This window comes from Macaca mulatta, chromosome 6, assembly GCF_049350105.2.
Source record: "Macaca mulatta isolate MMU2019108-1 chromosome 6, T2T-MMU8v2.0, whole genome shotgun sequence".
Taxonomy (NCBI): Eukaryota; Metazoa; Chordata; class Mammalia; order Primates; family Cercopithecidae; genus Macaca; species Macaca mulatta.
This window is the reverse complement of record NC_133411.1, coordinates 97,680,696-97,700,247: the sequence shown is the minus strand read 5'-3', so window position 1 is coordinate 97,700,247 and position 19,552 is coordinate 97,680,696. Positions and strand designations below refer to the sequence as shown.

At 42.5% G+C, this 19,552-nt stretch overlaps 1 long non-coding RNA gene across 1 annotated transcript; it reads left to right on the top strand.

Annotated features, from left to right (window-relative positions):
- The first annotated feature begins 6,248 nt into the window (after positions 1–6,248).
- Positions 6,249–18,374, top strand: LOC106998845 (uncharacterized). Its single transcript, XR_013418182.1, has 6 exons — positions 6,249–6,574; positions 7,455–7,569; positions 8,233–8,351; positions 13,864–13,971; positions 14,543–16,652; positions 17,515–18,374. It is a non-coding gene; the product is annotated as an uncharacterized LOC106998845 (long non-coding RNA).
- Positions 18,375–19,552: the final 1,178 nt, after the last annotated feature.

The following is a 19,552-nucleotide window of genomic DNA, read 5'->3' as shown; positions in this document are numbered from 1 at the left end:
GATGGGATGTGGTGAAAAGGGAACATTTTTACACTGCTGGTGGGGATGTAAACTAGTACAACCACTATGGAAAGCAGTTCCTTAAAGAACTAAGTAGAACTACCATTTGATCCAGCAATCCCACTACTAGGTATCTACCCAAAGGAAAATAAGTCATTATATAAAAAAGACACTTGTACACATGTGTTTATAGCAGCATAAGTCACAATTGCAAAGATGTAGAATCAGCCAAAATGCCTATAAACCAATGACTGGACAAAGAAAATGTGGTATATATACATCACGGAATACTACTCAACCATAAAAAGGAATAAAATAATGGCATTCACAGCAACCTAGATGGAACTGGAGATGATTATTCTAAGTGAAGGAACTCAGGAATGGAAAACTAAACATCATATGTTCTCACGCCTAAGTGGGAGGTAAGCTATGAGTATGCAAAGGCATAAGAATGATATGATGAACTTTGGGGACTTGGGGGGAAGGGTGGGAGGGAGGTGAGAAATAAAAGACTACACATTGGGTACAGTGCACAGTGCTCAGGTGATGGGTGCACCAAAATCTCAGAAATCACCACTAAAGAACTTATCCATGTAACCAAAAACCACTTGTTTCTCAAAAACTGTTGAGATAAAATAAAATAAAAATAGTACATTATTTTAAAAATTAAAAAAAAATGATAACCCACTCCCCAATGCAGTTTCACACAAATGCATACACATACTGCTTTACTCTTCTTCATAGCATATAACTCAGCCTGAAATTAGATAATTTGTTCATTGCACAATTCCATCAATAAGATTCAAGTTCTCTGTTCTACTTTTCCCCGCTTCTCACTAGTGCACTTGACTAGTCTTAAAATAAAAAAATAAAAATAGGCCAGGCACGGTGGCTCATACCTGTAATCCCAGTACTTTGGGAGGCCAAGGCGCGCTGATTACTTGTGGTCAGGAGTTTGAGATCAGTCTAGACAACATGGGGAAACTCCATTTCTACTAAAAATACAAAAATTAACCGGGTGTGGTGGCGGGCGTCTGTAGTCTCAGCTACTTGGGAGACCGAGGCCCGAGAATTGATTGAACTTGGCAGGCAGAGGTTGCACTCCAGTCTGGGTGACAGAGCCAGAACTTGTCTCAAAAACAAGTAATTAATTAATTAAAAATTTAAAAATAAAAGTAAGTTATCTACCTTGTTCACTCTTCCTGTGCCTAGAACTTAGGAGGTGCACAATAAATATTTGCTAATTCACACACACACAGACACACATGGTATTTGGTGCAGAGAGAGATTATCATGGTGAGTCTAAAAATCTGTAGCACTCATAGTAGTATATGTTGATCCAAATTTTTTTTTTTTTTTTTGAGATGGAATTTCGCCCTTGTTGCCCAGGTTAGAGTGCAATGGCACGATCTCAGCTCACCACAACCTCTGCCTCCCCAGTTCAAGAAACTTTTCTGCCTCAGCCTCCCGAGCAGCTGGGATTACAGGCATGCGCCACCACACGTGGTTAATTTTTGTATTTTTAGTAGAGACAGGGTTTCTCTATGTTGGTCAGGCTGGTCTTCAACTCCCAACCTCATGTGATCCGCCGGCTTCAGCCTCCAAAGTGCTGGGATTACAGGAGTGAGCCATTGTGCTCACAGCCAAGTTGTATCACGGCCAAGTTGTATCACATTTGTATCACGGCCAAGTTGATACAAATTTTCTAAAGATAAATGTTATGATCTTTTTTTTTTCTCCATATTGTTAGTAGAGATGGAGTTTTGTCATATTGGCCAGGCTGGTCTCAAACTGCTGACTTCAAGTAATCTGCCCCGCTTGGCCTCCTAAACTGCTGGGATTATAGGTAGGAGCCACAGTGCCCGGCCACCATCTACTAAAAAAAAAAAAAAAAAAGCTTCAGAAATATCATGACATTCAATTCAAGAAGCCTACCTTTAGGGTTGAATAGGATATTCAGATAAATATTCATTTACAAAAGTGTCTTTGTAGCATTATATAGTAATGGGAAATATAAGGTTTGGTTAAATATATTATGAGGCCATAAAAGAATAAATTGTTACAGCAAAAAAAAATTGTTAGAGCAATTAAATCACTATAGAAAAGGGTATGCCATCTATTATTAAATCTGAAAAGTAGGTAACAAACTAGCATGATCAGTAGTCCTTACACAAGGTAAAACTCTAATGGCTGGGCACAGTGACACACTCCTGTAATGCCAGCACTTTGGGAAGCTGGGGCGGGCAGATCGCTTGAGCTCAGGAATTCAAGACCAGCCTAGGCAACATTATGAAACCCCATCTCTACAAAATACAAGAAAAAAAAAAATTTCAGCTGAACGTGGTGGCACACACCTGTAGTCCCAGCTACTCAGCTACTCAGGAGGCTGAAATGGGAGGATCACTTGAGCCCAAGAAGGACGAGGCTGCAGTGAACCCAGATAGCGGCCTGCACTCCAGCCTGGGCCACAGAGTGAGACCCTGCTTCAAACAACAACAGCAACAACAACAACAACAAAGACCTCACCTCCAACTTCACCTTCTCAACCCCTCCTCACCTCCAACTCCAAAAACAAACAAACAAACAACTTTGTAAAGTGTGTGTACTCCAGAATATCTACCATTATTATTGCTTGGTTGTGAGATTATAGATGTTTCAGAGTTTCTTCTGTGTGCTTATCTACGGTTTGTTGTTTGTTTGTTTGTTTTGAAATGGAGTCTCACTCTATTGTCCAGACTGGAGTGTAATGGTGTGAGCCACTGCGCTTGGTCTTATATATGTATTTTTACATGTCTACAATAAACTGATGAAACAACATGTTGTTTTACTTTGTTTCATTTTAAAATACTGTTTAAAATTATTATAAGGAAACCAAAGTGGATTTCCTAAGGACTCATAGCTACAGAAAATCTCAAAGCAGAAAAAGTAAAACTTGCAAGTGAATTAGAATCACAAAAAGTCTGAATATTTTCTCTTCATTGTTGTTACCCAAACATTTATCTCAAGTGGAAACACTTCTCTCTGGGCTCCAAAAGAGATTTGTAAAATTGCTACTGCCTGCCAAAAGAAATTAATATTGCAAATAATAATTAGGCTAACAATGAAAACTCTGGGGGGTAAATAAAAAAACCATAATTCACAATTATCCTTGAGTGGAATCTGCAGAGATTGGAGGTAAGTGGAGAGCTCTTCTCTTTTTTTTTTTTTTTTTTTTTTTTTTTTTTTTGAGACGGAGTCTCGCTCTGTCACCCAGGCTGGAGTGCGGTGGCCGGATCTCAGCTCACTGCAAGCTCCGCCTCCCGGGTTCACGACATTCTCCTGCCTCAGCCTCCCGAGTAGCTGGGAGTACAGGCGCCCGCCACCTCGCCCGGCTAATTTTTTTTGTATTTTAGTACAGACGGGGTTTCACCGTGTTAGCCAGGATGGTCTCGATCTCCTGAACTCGTGATCCGCCCATCTCGGCCTCCCAAAGTGCTGGGATTACAGGCTTGAGCCACCGCGCCCGGCCGAGAGCTCTTCTTTCAAAGTCAAATCAAATCAACGGTGTTAAGCACCACAGCATGGACAGGACCCACTGAACTAAACTCCGAGGAAACACAAAACGTGTGACCCAAAGTCCTTGTTCGCCAGAGACAATACTGATGTAGCCGAGGAAATTCCTGTTAGAGAATGGTTTGCGGTGAGTAGGAAGGATGGTGTAGAGGTGAATAGTGGGGTTGTGGGTAGTGTGGATGGTCATTCCCTTGATCTGAACCAGGGGTTGCAAAAACATAACCTGAAATTTGAATCATCCCTGCAGACAAATTAAAGCATTTATAATGCTTAAAAATATGCTAGAGACCAGCTGGGTGTGGTGGTACAAGCCTGTAATCCCAGCACTTTGGGAAACCAAGGCAGGCAGATCACTTGAGGTCAGAAGTGGCCAGCCTGGCCAACATGGTGAAACCCCCATGTCTACCAAAAAGTATACAAAATTAGCCAGGTGTGGCAGTATGCACCTGTAATCCCAGCTACTCGGGAGACTGAGGCAGGAGAATCGCTTGAACCTGGGAGTCAGTGAGCCGAGATCGTGCCACTGCATTCCAGCCTGAATGACAGAGCGAGACTCTGTCTCAAACAAACGAAAAAGTTAGAAACCTATTTAGCTCATTTCAGGCGTAGCACAGAGCAGCTAGTCCGAGTCACAAATTTAAGTTTTCTGTTCCTACAGGGATAGTTTTTGATTCTTGTATCTAAGCTATCCTTGAATCCCTACTTGAAAGTCGACCAACATTTGTCAAACAAAAAAATCTAGAGAATACTGCTTTTTAATGGCCAACATGAAAGTGCTGTGCTACTAAATTATTTATTTATTTATTTATTTATATTGAGATAGGGTCTCTTTCTGTCACCCAGGCTGGAGTGCAGCGGTATGATCATGGCTCACCACAGCCTCCATCTCCTGGGCTTAAGTCACCCTCTAGCCTCAGCCTCCCAAATAGCTGGGAACACAGGTGTACACCACCATGTCCAGCTAATTTTTTGATATTTTTGTAAGGACAGAGGTGTCACTCTTGCCTGAGCTGGTCTTAAACTCCTGAGCTCAAGAGATCTTCCCACCTCGGCCTCCCAAAGTGCTAGAATTATAGGTGTGAGCCACCATACCCAGCCTACTACATTTTAATAATGGTAACTTCTGCAATTCTCAGGAAATAGCTACTAGGTAGGATTTCCTCCTAGGCCACTTTTCTCTTTTCTTTTTTCCCCCTTCCTTTACCGCTTCTTCCCCTTCCCCTTCTTCCCCTTCCCCTTCCCTTTCTTCTCCTTTCAGAAGCAGTCTCCCTCTGTCACCCAGGCTAGAGTGCAGTGGGGTGTTCTGGGCTCTCTGCAACCTCCGTCTCCCAGGTTCAAGCGATTCTACTGCCTCAGCCTCCGAGTAGCTGGGATTACAGGAGTGCACCAACACACCTGGATTTTTTGTAGAGATAGGGTTTCACCATATTAGGTCAGGCTAGTCTCCAACTCCTGACCTCAAGTGATCTGCATGCCTCAGCCTCCTAAAGTACTGGGATTATAGGAGTGAGCCACCACACCTGGCCTCTAGGCCATGTTCTTAAAGCTTTGTCTTGTCACCATTTATCTGCCAGGAACAAAAACAAAGAAACAAACAGAAATAAGCCAATATCAAGTAGGAGAAAAAGCAAAACAAATTAAGATTCTATTCTTCTAGGAAGGTAGGTATAGATAAGTTCCTATAGGACTCTAATGGTCAGGATACTGAATTTAGACTTTATCCTGAAGACGACATAGAGTCTTTCATACGGAGACAGACTAGAAATGTAAAATCAGTCTCTAAATTTCAGAAACAAGGCTGAGTGCCATGGCTCACACCTAGAATCCCAGCACTTTCGGAGGCCGAGGCGAGCGGATCACTTGAGGGCAGCAGTTTGAGACCAGCCTGGCCAACATGGCGAAAGTCCGTTTTTACTAAAAATACAAATAGCCTGGTGTGGTGGTGGGTGCCTGTAATCCCAGGTACCCAGGAAGCTGAAGCAAGGGAATCGCTTGAACTCAAGAGGCAGAGGTTGCATTGAGCCAAGATCACACCACTGCACTCCAGCCTGGGCAACAGAGTGAGACTCAGTCTCAGAAACAAAATCTAGGCCAGGCGTGGTAGCTCACGCCTGTAATCCCAGCACTTTGGGAGGCTGAGGTGGGTGGATCACCTGAAGTAAGGAGTTTAGGAGAAGCCTGGGCAACATGGTGAAACCACGTCTCTACTAAAATTGCAAAAATTAGCTGGGCATGGTGACATGCGCCTGTAGTCCCAGCTACTCGGGAGGCTGAGGCAGCAGCATCACTTGAACCCGGGAGGTGGAGGTTGCAGTGAGCCGAGATCGCACCACTACACTCCAGCCTGGCTACAAAGTGAGACCGGTCTCAAAAAAAATAAATAAATAAAAAATAAAAAATAAAAGAAAAAGAAACAAAAATCTATTGATAAGAGTTCATTTTAAAGATCATTCTCCACACTTAGAGCATGGAATCATGCCTGTCAGCAATTTTGGTCAGTCTCCAGATTAGTAACTGTGACTTGCCACCCTGGCTGATGGGCTGGCAGGAAGGAGTGTCATATCAGAGATTGCCATAGACACCCAGGGCAATATGATTTGTCACTTAAAGAGGGAGGCAGATCAAGAGCATCTCATCCTCCGGCTGCTGAGTCATCCTGCTCTGGCAGTTATTTAAACAGAAGCCTCCAGGAGACATACAATCAACACTCCACTCAGACAATGCCCAGACCTCCAGAAATCATGTGTCAAGCTTGGATTGCCTTAGACAGGTGCAATTTTAAAACAGCTTTCATCCTCTTTTCTCTCATATTGTCACACTATGGGTTCTGACTTCTGGCTCCTTTCCTCACAAGAAGCTCACCCAGCTGGAACTCTTATGGGACCTTGGCACCAGAGACCACCAATTCCTCTTTGAAGTTTTCTAACAGCATCATTGGTATTTCTGACTTGGCTTTCTTGTATTTCTCTCACGTTAACAAAACTGGTTGAGCATCTACCACGGGCTACATGCTGAGCTACAGGTAAGGTTTGGCTAAAGGATGAATAAGACCCACTCCTTGTCTTCAGGAGTTTGTCTAGCAGAAGAGTTTGTCAAGTAATCAGGAAACCCCCATACACAATGGGATAGCTCTAAGACAGATATATACAAGATGATGTTCTGGACCGTAACTGTTTGGGGAATACCACTGCCTTTGTCTAAAAGCCATCACCCTTTTTATATGCCATTTGGGAGGAAGTAGGGGGACGTGGGAGGCTTCTAAGGGCTATGGGAGGATGGACATTTTAAAAGGACTTTTCTTTTTTTTTTTTTGAGACAGAGTTTCGCTCTGTCACCCAGGTTGGAGTGCAGTGGCGCGATCTCGGTTCACTGCAAGCTCCGCCTCCCGGTTTCACGCAATTCTCCTGCCTCAGCCTCCTGAGTAGTTGGGACTACAGGCGCCCGCCACCACACCTGGCTAATTTTTTGTATTTTTAGTAGAGACAAGGTTTCACCTTGTTAGCCAGGATGGTCTCGATCTCCTGACCTCGTGATCCACCCGCCTCAGCCTCCTGAAGTGCTGGGATTACAGGCGTGAGCCACCGCGCCCTGCCAAAGGGCTTTTCAAATCTAACGATGTATTTGCATTTCCACCTGTCTGCCAGCCCTTGTCCAGTTTGACCTGGGCACTCACTGCTGCTTTGGTGGTGAGTACTGTTGATGGTTCTTTTCCCTGCCCATCCTTGAGGTGCTCCCTTCAATATGTCAAATGAGGACTCCCATTACATTTGACTGTCATCCATCAGCCACAACTGTCCTGCCCAGAGGAGCTGGCCTTGGTTTTAAAGCCTACATCCTGGCTGACCTTCTTTACTGCTTTATTAAGGAACCTGACTTGCTGTTTGATATCACATGTGCTACAGGTGCTGTTGATGAAACTGCCAAAGGAGCTGAATATGACTGACATCTTTGGAAGGATGAGACTTAGCGTGCCCGTACAGTTGTGTCCAAATGCTGTCCTTATCTCCCAATGGAAAGGTATTGTAAATAAAGAGAAAGGTCAGAAGCTTATTTTAAACACTAAATATGAGCTAGGAGCTGTCCTAGACACTATGTAAAAGTTTTATTTAGTTCTCACTGTAATGTTGGCCTTATGTTATTATCCCAGTTTTTAGACTGAGGAAATTATGGCTCAGAGAGGTTAAGAGACCTATTGAAGATCACACAGCTCCACAAACTTTTGTGTAGATTGAATGTGTACATGGGTCTATGTGACTTTGAATCTTGTGTTCTTTACCTTAGTGGACTATTTCACAGAAGGAAAATGAAATATTAACATGGCAATAACATTTCTGGTTCCAGTCTGATTATTGGTTTTCCAAGAGTGTTGTAGGATGTATAGCCTGAGTCTCTGAAGCTTTGTTCTGAAGCATGCTATCAATATGAACAAATTGGTATGGAAGGAAGCCACAAATTATACTAAAATCTAGTTCATCAGAGGAAAATATTGTTAAATACATTTACATTCCCAGAACTGTTCATATTGAAGAATAAAACACACAGTGGGAAAGAGATGAAGAGAAAATACGCCTGTTTTTATGACTTGTTGATGTCTATGGGGTTTTTCCTTAAGCCTCACAACAATTTCCAGCATTGCCAGCAGCATTCAGTACATTCAGAACAGGATCATTTCACCCGCAGCTGAACTAGGGCCATGCCTGGGACAGACAGAGAATGGCCTTCCAGCAGACATGCCAAGGAGCAAGCCAGGGTCACTGAGTGAAGAGGAGGGCAGGCCCATTTGAAGCAACACAGTTTATGTAAGTGTGATCTAACTGCTTTCACTGGAAATGGGTCAGGTTCCAGTTGAGAGAACCAGGGGCCTGAATGACCCCAGCAATATCACTGTGGCATTTCTTTCAATCACCTCTGAGAATATGGCCCTGTGACGACATAATGACACTTGGATTCATTTCAGTCGGCCGTGTTTCCTCCTCCTTTCTTGCTTCCCCATAGTTGATTTGCCAAATTTTTTTTGTTTGCTTAAATACGCTAAACTAAACAGGATACATTATACGACAGTCCGTGATAAATTTACCACTGGGAAAAGGGAAAAAGTATGGGATAAAGAAATAGGTCTTTTTCGCCTCTCACAGCTGTGATTCAGTTCTGACTCAAAAGGAAGTGTGCCACCTACTGAATCACGGAAACCACTTCCTGTGGCTGTTTGGTTTATTCTGGAGGAGCATCAGGCCAAGTGCTGCCCTGCCCTGACCCTGACTGGCTCTTCAGAGCCAAGGCATTCACAGCTTGAGGTGGTTTGGCCTCAGACTCTTGAGAACATTGCATATTAAATTACAAGTGTTTCGTTTCCTAGCAAGGAGTCTTTAGCAACATGAAAACGAACATGTGTTATTTGCAAACCAAGTGTATCATTACTGAACCTGAATAGCCTTACTTTTTCATAATGTATGTATTCCGGATGACCACTCTTAAGATCCGAATGTACACTGGTCCTGTTTATCCTGAGGGGAACTTGGGCAGTCTTCAGGGTGGCGTTTCCCAGCTGAGGGACTTCAAGAGCACCCCTTACTCAGTGAAGCAGCACTCAACTTGTATTCACTCACTCAACATATTTCTAAGCATGTACTTATTGCCATGTGCTGTGCTAGGAAGGAGTAAGGATAGAGTGGCGAACAAGACCCCACAGCTCCTGACCTCATGGCTCATGTGTTCCACATCATAAGGGAATTATGCTCTGTCTCTCGGGGCAGGGACCTTCCTCTGTTCACCATGCAACCCCAGCATCTAGCACCTGGCCTTGCATAAAGCACCTCTAAATCAAGTTTGTCCAACCCAAGGCCCACGGGCCACATGTGGCCCAGGATGGCTTTGAATGCAGCCAAACACAAATTTGTACACTTTCTTAAAACATTATAAGATTTGTGTGTATGTGTTTTAGTCCATCAGCTATTGTTAGTGTTAGTGTATTTTATGTGTGGCCCAAGACAATTCTTCTATGTGGCCCAGGGAAGCCAAAAGATTGAAGACTCCTGCTCTAAATACTTGTTTGTTGAATAGATACAGGAAAAGAAAGAAGGAGGGAAGGAAGAAAGGATGGAGGAAGGAAAGAAAGAAGGGTGAGAAGAAGGGAGAAAGGAAGGGAAGAAAGAAGCAGAAAAAGGAAGAGAAAGAAATTATGGACAGCACGGTGGCTCACGCCTGTAATCCTAGCACTTTGGGAGGCCAAAGCAGGCTGATCACCTGAGGTCAGGAGTTCATAGGCCAGCCTGGCCAACATGGTGAAACCCCGTCTCTACTAAAAATACAAAAATCAGCTGGGCATGGTGGTACACGCCTGTAATTCTGGCTACCTGGGAGGCTGAGGCAGGAGAATTGCTGGAACCCAAGAGGCGGAGGCTGCAGTGAGTTGAGATCGTGCCACTGCACTCCAGTCTGGTCAACAGAGTGAGACTCTGTCTCAAAAAAGAAAAGAAAAGAAAAGAATAAACTAAGGGCGTTACCATTAATTTTTTGTTGTATTTGCAAGCAAAGACAAAAGCACCAAGGTACTTGTTTCCTTCTGTAATTAGATTTTCCAATAGACTAAAAGTTTCTGCTCTTAGGTGGGTCTGGAGACTCTGCAGTACCTCAGGACCTCAGAACACATGTGGTCTCTTGGTTGCTTTCTTTTTGTTGTTGTTGTTTATTTTTATTTTTTACTTTTAAAACAATTTTTTTGTAGATGAATATGCTTACATATGTTTGGGTTTTTGTTTTGTTTTGTTTTGTTTTTTTTGAGACAGGGTCTTGCTCTGTTGCCCAGGCTGGAGAGTGGTGGTTTGATCACAGCTCACTGCAGCCTCGACCTCCCAAGGTAGGGACTACAGGTGTGGCACTGGGGCACACCACCACACCCAGCTAATTTTCAATTTTTTTTTTGTAGATAAGAGTCTCACTCTGTTGGCCAGACTGGTCTTTGAAATCCTAGGCTTGAGCAATTCTCCTGCCTTGGTCTCTTAATGCGTTAGGATTACAGGCGTGAACACCGCACCCTGCCAGCTTGTGGTCTCTTAACCAGAGGAGGCCTCTTCTGAACTAGGTAGAGGTCCTGAGACTCGATTCTGAGAGTAAAAGGCTCTTTGTTCTCCTCAGAATAGATCAGAATCCCTAATGATAGAGCATCTATTATTCCTCTAGTGGTCCATGCCCAAAAGATTCATCCAAGAATGGCTGAAGAGCTGTGTAATGTTGAGCAAGTAATCTAATCACCCCACAGAAGAGTTGTGACTTGAATTATCCCAGAGTTGGCCCACCTGTTTTCATAAAGATCAGTGTAACTTGTAAGTTTCCCCAGTTCTCCTCGCCTATCATCATTTGACCAACAAAAAACAGAAAACTAGGCTAGTTACGGTGGCCCATGCATATAATCCCAGCTCTTTGAGAGGTCAAGGTGGGCGGATTGCTTGAGTCCAGGAATTTGAGACCAGCCTGGGCAACAAAGGGAGACTCTGCCTATATCCCAGCTATGCAGGAGGCTGAGGCAGGAGAATTGCTTGAACCTGGCAGGGCGCAGGTTGCAGCAAGCTGAGATCACGCCACTGCACTCCAGCCTAGGTGAGACTCTGTCTCAAAAAAAAAAAAACAAAAGAAAGAAAGAAAGAAAGAGAAGAAATCCCAATCTCTTCTTTTATGTAGATTCCTCCTCAATTGAATAATACTTTTCTTCCCCAGTATCCTCCATATTATCCCAGAGTCAGCCCCTCTGTTTTTGTAAAGATCTGTGTAACCTCCTCTAAGTTTCCCAGTTCTCCTTACCTATCGTATCATTTGGCCCAACAAAGGGCAGGCAGCTAGATTCTAATTGATATTTTGAGGCCGGGAGTGGTGGCTCATGCCTGTAATCACAGCACTTTGGGAGGCTGAGGCGGGCAGATCACTGGAGGTCGGGAGTTCAAGACCAGCCTGGCCAACATGGTGAAACCTCATCTCTACCAAAAATACAAAAAATACAAAAAATTAGCCAGGCGTGTTGTCATGTACCTGTAATTCCAGCTACTTGGGAGGCTGGGGCAGGAGAATTGCTTAAACCTGGGAGGCGGAGGTTGCAGTGAGCTGAGATCATGCAATTGCACTCCAGCCTGGGTGACAGAGCAAAACTCCATCTCAAAAACAAACAAACAAAAAACCCCTGATATTTTCAAAATTGAGGCAGTTATAACAGCTGTTTAGCCAAGAAATATGATAGCAATAATAGCAAGAAAATAAATTGGTTCACAAATGAGTCTCAGAAGTCCAGTGATTTTTATTTTATTTCTATTATTTGAACTTTTATTTTAGAATCAGGGGATACACGTGCACGTTTGTTACCCGGATATACTGCATGATGCTGAGGTTTGGAGTATACATGAATCAAATCTGTTATTCAGGTAGTCAGTATAGCACCCAACAGATAGTTTTTTTCAACCCTTACCTCACTCCCTTCCCCACTCTTGTATTCCCCAGTGTCTACTGTTCCCATTTCTATGACTGTGCCAACAATAATATTTTTTCTTTTTTCTTTAGAGATGAGGGTCTCACTATGTTGCCCAGGTTGGTCTCAAACTTCTGACCTCAAGTGATCCTCGCACCTTAGCCTCCCAAAGTACTAGGATTACAGACGTGATCCATTGCGCCTGGCCCATGCCAACAATAGTTTAAACCCTTATCTGCATATTCAAGTTTGCTACTGGTTTTGTTTTGCTCATTAATGTATCCCAAGCATCTAAACATGGCATATAGTACCGGCATGTAATAGGTGCTTAATAAATATTTATTGAATAAATAAATTAGTTTGAGACTTAACGTTTCAAATAAAACAGAATACCATTCAATTAATTCTCTTCTACTTTCTTTTAAGAGAGACAAATAGTCACACATACATAGGCAGGAGAGGATGCAATTTCCTGTGTTTACGTTTTTATGATGTTACTTTAGTTCAAATGTCACAGAAAATTATATTGAACTCTTGACCAATCTATCTAGTTTTTCCATTGGAGTATTGACCCAAATAAGAAATAGCATCAAGGAAAAATTATTTTTTGGCAGAAAAATATTGTCTCTAAATTCTTGTGTGTTTTGTTTTGATTTTTTCCTTAGTGACTGGAGGCCAGTTTCAATCCACTGAAGCGCAGATTCCAAATTTTCAATCTGGTTTTCTTGAGTAGTGACTGAGTGCCAAAAATGAAGCAATGACACAACATCGCCACCAAGACACTCCCCAGCACGCACACACACACCAGAGTCCACCACCAAGACACTCCCCAGCACACACACACACACCAGAGTCCACCACCAAGACACTCCCCAACATGCACACACATGCCAGAGTCCACCACCAAGACACTCCCCAACATGCACACACACGCCAGAGTCCACCACCAAGACACTCCCCAACATGCACACACATGCCAGAGTCCACCACCAAGACACTCCCCAACATGCACACACACGCCAGAGTCCACCACCAAGACACTCCCCAACATGCACACACATGCCAGAGTCCACCACCAAGACACTCCCCAGCACACACACACCAGTGTCCACCACCAAGACACTCCCCAACATGCACACACACGCCAGAGTCCACCACCAAGACACTCCCCAGCACACACACACCAGTGTCCACCACCAAGACACTCCCCAGCACACACACACGCCAGAGTCCACCACCAAGACACTCCCCAACATACATACACACACCAGAGTCCACCACTAAGACACTCCCCAGCACACACACACACGCCAGAGTCCACCACCAAGACACTCCCCAACATACACACACACACCAGAGTCCACCACTAAGACACTCCCCAACATACACACACACGCCAGAGTCCACCACCAAGACACTCCCCAACATACACACACACACCAGAGTCCACCACCAAGACACTCCCCAACATACACACACACACAGAGTCCAGGCCATATTTGGGTGGCTTGCAAGCTTCTTCCTCCCTAGTATTTACTCTCAAAATAATGGCTTTTTTTTTTTTCCAAACAAATTTCTTGCTTATATCTTTAACCAATTCTCATAAAATTTTTGTCTAATACACTGGTTAGCGTATTCCAGACCCTAAAAGATAACATAATGAAACTATCTATGACTAAAAGGTAATTGTATCTTCTAGTTATCCTTTTTTTCCTTCCTTTTAAACTTTAATTTTGATACATTTGGGAGTGAAATGTATGACAATAAATGACAATAAATGCAAAGTAATTATTGAAGAAACAATAATTTTGTATTAGCTTACTGGAAAAAAAAAAAGATAACCAAATATTTTTTGGCAGCCCCAAACAAGTCACATGTGTAATGCAGTGGGAGAGCAGTGCCCTGAAGGAAAAGGTGGCCGGCTGGACTGCCAAGAGAACAGACGTCCGCTGTAAGTAATATGAGCCGTAAGTCTGGACGAGGCCCATGTCTGCTCTGAGGCTTGGGGCAATTCACTTAATCAGAGCCTTAATCAGCTACGGACTAACAATATCCATACCTGCTACTTATTTTGTAAATCTCCTTTCTAAAGTTAACTCTATTCGTTGTTCCATAATCCCATAAATTCTAGACTCTTTTCCTGTTACAGCCAAGTTGTCTATCATTGACAGAGATACTCACCTGGTGCTTTTGGCTTCTCTAATCCTCCTGGTGAGAACACCTCCAAGGGAGCTTTCAATGGCATTTAAGGTCACTTGTGCTCTTGGGCCTGGAAACTGCCTTGATAGTGGTTTTAGCCCACATGAGGTAAGTCTTTATTGTATGCCCAACCTCTTTATGCATTACTTCATTTAATTGTATACTAATCCTTTGTCATAGGTTATCAGAGTGTTTGACTATGAGTTACAGGAAGGAAAAAACAACAAACTCCAATTGACTAAAACAATGGGGCATTTTTTGGCTCACATAACTGAGAGTCTAGAGAGAAGGCATCTTCAGGTTTGGCTGATGAATCCTGTATGTCTGCCTTGTCTCCAGGTCCCCAGGTTCTGCCTCCATCCTGACGTCCAGTGTTGGATTCCTCTTCACATCAACTCCTCTCTGCAGGTTGGGCCATCAGACCCTACCTCCTTATTTATGTTGAGCAAAGGAGAGAGAATGCCTCTACAGACAACGAAAAAAGTGAAAAAAAAAATCCTTCTCCTCCTTATAACTTTAGTTAGCTTAACTTTAGTCAGTTTAACTTTAGTCAGTTGCTTAGCTACTAAACAGTAGCTATTAGGAGGTGGGAAGGAATACTATTGTGTAATCAACTAAGGCTCATACAGAAGATTAGGGTTATCTGGAATGATTTGAATTCATTAGAATTTACTCTCAGAGCTGTGGCAATTCCTTGAACCACATTGATTGCTATAAGGTAGAAGAGGAATAGATTTAATTTTGGGGAGTCAACTACAATGTGTACTACAGGTAAATACTATGAATTTCCAATTCACAGATGAGAAAATTGAGGCATGTGCTGGGAGGGAGGTTATGTAATTTGCCCAATATCACAATTGAACCTAGGCAAAAGCCTATCTCCAGGTCTAACAATTCAGTGACCTCCTGTGTACATTTCTGTCTCTCCGTTTTTTAGAGTCGGGGTCTCACTGGGCCACCCAGGCTGGATTGCAGTGGCTTGATCATGGAGATCGTGGCTTTCTGTAGCCTTGAACTCCTGGGCTCAAGTGATCCTCCTGCCTCAGCTTCCCGAGTGGCTGGGACTACAGGCTTGACAACACACCCGGCTATCCTGTGTACATTTCTTGAGAGCTTATGATATATAAGAGAAACTCTAAAATAAGGGGAGGGTATGCTAAGGGGAAGACCAAATCACTATCGAGGTGGATTCAATCCTACCTCTTTTATTTCCTAGTTGTGTGACTCTTTTGAAAGGGGAATAATAGGCCAGGCACGGTGGCTCCTGCCTGTAATCCCAGCACTTTGGGAGGCCCAGGCGGGCAGATCACATGAGGTTAGAAGTTCAAGACCAGCCTAGCCAACATGGCGAAACGCCATCTCCTCTAAAAATACAAAACTTAGCCGGGAATGGTGGCGTGTGCCTATAGTCCCAATTACTCAGGAGACTGAAGCAGGAGAATCACTTGAACCTGGGAGGCAGAGGTTGCAGCGAGCCGAGATTGCGCCACTGCACTTCAGCCTGGGTGACAGTGAGACTCCATCTCAAAAAAAAGAAAAAGAAAAGAAAAGAAGAAAATGGGAATAATAAAACGTACTTACTGGAGCAGTAGCAAATATTAAAATTTAGACCAGGCAGAAGAATGTTTTTCAAAATGACATGACCTGGTAACGTGATAAAAATGCAAATTCCTGTTACCACGCCAGACCCATTGAATCAGAAACTCTGGGAATGGGATCCAGGACTAAGTACTTTAACAAGTACTTAGGTGATTAATCCCCAGGTGATTCTGATGATTGTTAAAGTTTGAGAACCACTGCTCTAACACATTGCCTGGTACATAAGCTTTTATTTTTTTGTTGTTGTTTTTCCAAGGACAATGTGTATGTTGACTTCTGTTTCCAGGAGTTCATGACTTGGAGAACTAGAGAAAGGAAGACAAAAATTCTTTAAAGCAGAATGATACTGATTGATAAATACCTGAATATAATACAGGTTACATGTGCTTTGAATATTTATGAAAGGTTGAATTTATTTCCACCAGGGTGACTCTCAGAAGCTTTTATAGATTAGAGAAGAAATGGAAAGGGGAAAACATAGTTATGAACGATAAAGCAGAGCAGACAAGTTTTCAATGGTTACTGCCAATGTGTATATAGAAAGTTAGCTTGGCCAGGCAAGGTGGCTAATTCTTGTAATCCCAGCACTTTGGGAGGCCGAGGCGGGCAGATTACCTGAGGTCAGGAGTTTGAGACCAGCCTGACCAACATGGTGAAACCTTATCTCTACTAAAAATACACAGTTAGCCGAGCATGGTAGAGCATGCCTGTAATCCCAGCGACTCAGGAGGCTGAGGCAGGAGAATTGCTTGAACTTGGGAGACAGAGGCTGCAGTGAGCTGACATCGTGCCATTGCACTCCAGCCTGGGCAACAAGAGCGAACTCCGTCTCCAGAAAAAAAAAAAAAATGTAAGCTACCTTAAAATATATCAATACAAACAAATAAATTCAAATAAATTGATATTTCATATTGTACAGGAACAAAACCCATCAGAAGATGTCAGAAGATAAGGATTTTTGTCCTGATGCTACACTTACCAGCTGCCCCTCAGTGTTCTACTTCTTAAAAAAAAAGAGATTGGTCCTGATCCCTGGTTCTTAACCAGGGGAAAATAAAGTGGGGCCAGGGCATGTGCAGACTTAAAAATTACACAGGGGAATATAGGCATGACCTGTTTAAGAAATACTGGACTAAATGATCTCTGTGATTGTAGATTAAAGAATAATCAAGTGTTGGCCAGGCGTGGTGGCTCACACCTGTAATTCCAGCACTTTGGGAGTCCAAGGTTTGTGGATCACACGAGGTTAGGAGTTCGAGACCAGCCTCGCCAACATGGCAAAACCCCCTCTCTACTAAAAATACAGAAAATTAGCCAGGTCTGGTGGTGCATGTCTGTAGTCCCAGCTACTACTCAGGAGGCTGAAGCATGAGAATTGCTTGAACCTGGGAGGTGGAGGTTGCAGTGAGCCAAAATCACACCATTGCACTCCAGCCTGGGTGACAGTGAAACTCTGTCTCAAAAGAAGAAAAAAATAGTAATCAAATGTAAAGTTAACACATAAAGGAGGCATGTACATATTATTAAAATCTATATGACTATCTCTGCTTTTTTATTTTTTGTTCAATATCTGTATCTGAACACCTAATTAATGAAAGGAAAACATTTATAATATGTAGCAACTAAAATGTCACCTTCTCTGTGGGGATCACAAAGTCTTTGGCAATCACTTCCATACCAGACAAGTGAGTATTGTCCTTCTCTTTTTCCAGATGGATAAACAGAGGCAACCCGAGGATAAAGCCCTTGTTCAGTGTCACACATTTCAGTCACTAAATAAGACAGAATGGATGCCAGTATTTTCATCCCCTTACAAATAAAGAGCCTTCAAGCTCTTGCAGTCAACAAGAACTTTTGGAATGATTTCACTGCCTAAAAAGGCAGATACATAGATGACATCCACAAATAGGAAGAAAATCAACCTGAACCTGAGTGTGTGGCCTCACTGACTCTAAGCAGTAGAGACAGAAGAAAAGTAAAGTTTTAGCAAAGAAGGTTCTGAAAGAAAATAAGTATAGCTAGTTATTAAGTGCTGTTCTTACACAGTAAAACAAGGGCAAAATTACTCTTCTTTAAGTACTAATTCTTATCTCTTGATTAAGTCACCTACTCATTCATTTAATAAATACATACTGATTGCCTTCTATGTGTTGAGCACTCATCTCTGTATTGGAAATATAATATTGACCAAAGTTGACAATAGTAATAACAATAATAGCTAATATAGCAGGTACTAATGACTGTTTGTTGAGTAAAATGTCAAAATTCAGTGTGAACAGCATTCTGTTTGGGGCTGTATCCGTTGACTGTAACACAGCTAATCTATCTGAAATTTTCCACTTTGGGCCTCTCTGACAGAAGAAGCTGTGTTGGGCCTGCCTCTAGTTGGCGATGCATCCACCAATGAGAATGAATTTATGGTGGTTCTTCCTGTAAAGGCAGCTGGAACTGACAGCATTGTGATTTTCTTTTACTGTTAGTTTTAAATTACTAGAACCAACTCCATTACTAGAACCAACTTTACTTCTTTGTTTCCTACTTACCAAAATAATAAAAACAACATGTAAAATAAAAGAAATGCCATCTTAATATTGTTTTGATGACAAAACAGTGTTCCTTTCAGTTGTGCTTCAAATGGAATAAGACGCAAACAGGCTTGGTATAGTGGCTCAGCCCTGTAATCCTAGCCCTTTGGGAGGCCGAAGTGGAAGGATTGCTTGAGGCCATGAGTTTGAGACCAGCCTGTGCAACATAGCAAAACTATGTCTCTACAAAAAATAAAAAATTAGCTGAGTGTAGTGGTGTGTGCTTGTGGTCCCAGCTACTTTTGAGGCTGAGGAGGGAGAATCTCATGAGCCCAGAAGGTCGAAGTTGCAATGAGCCATGATCGTGCCATTGCCCTCCAGCTTGGACAACAGAGCAAGATTCTATGTCAAAAAATAAATAAATAAAAGACACCAATAAATCTGAGATTAACTTTCGGTAGTAAATTTGTTACATATATGATTTTTAAGGTTAAATGCTTTGGAAGCTTTAAAAAACATTTCAGCCTTTTTAAATGCCAGCATACACTGATGATGCTCTCAGATATTAGGAAATCTTTTGAGCAGAAAATGGAAGTGGGGGTGTTGAGGCAGGGAGGAGAGTGATGCAATATTCCTTAGTGTTGTCCTGTGATTTCACAATTTGTTTTTCAATCTGTTTGGACTTTCAAAAGGGAAGACTCTCATATGTCAACGAGCATATGAACTGAAGCTTAAAACACTGGAAACAGCAACTGTAGAGGTTCAAGTATATGTACATTTATGTATTCATATTCCTTGATGGGAATGCTGGCTGGTGTGAATGTTCAGTCTCCTGAGAAATGTAAATCTTTTCTCTGACAGATTTACTAGCTTGCTGTATCTGAGCACATGAACAAAAACAATGCCTAATAAGAAAACTTTCTGTCTCCTTCAAAGTCAAACTTGGAAGAAATGAAGGGAAAATGACTTTTCTTTGCTTGACAGTGTTCAACATTATTGCAGTCAGTGTGCTCATGAAGATTGCAAACTTTTTTTTTTTTTTTTGAGACAGAGCAGCTAGGACTACAGGTGCGTACCACCACACCCAGCTAATTTTTGTATTTTTAGTAGAGATGGGGTTTTAACCATGTTGGCCAAGCTAGTCTCAAACTCCTGACCTCAAATGATCCATCGGGCAGCTCTTTTTTTTTTTTTTTTTTTTTTTTTGAGACAAAGTCTCACTCTG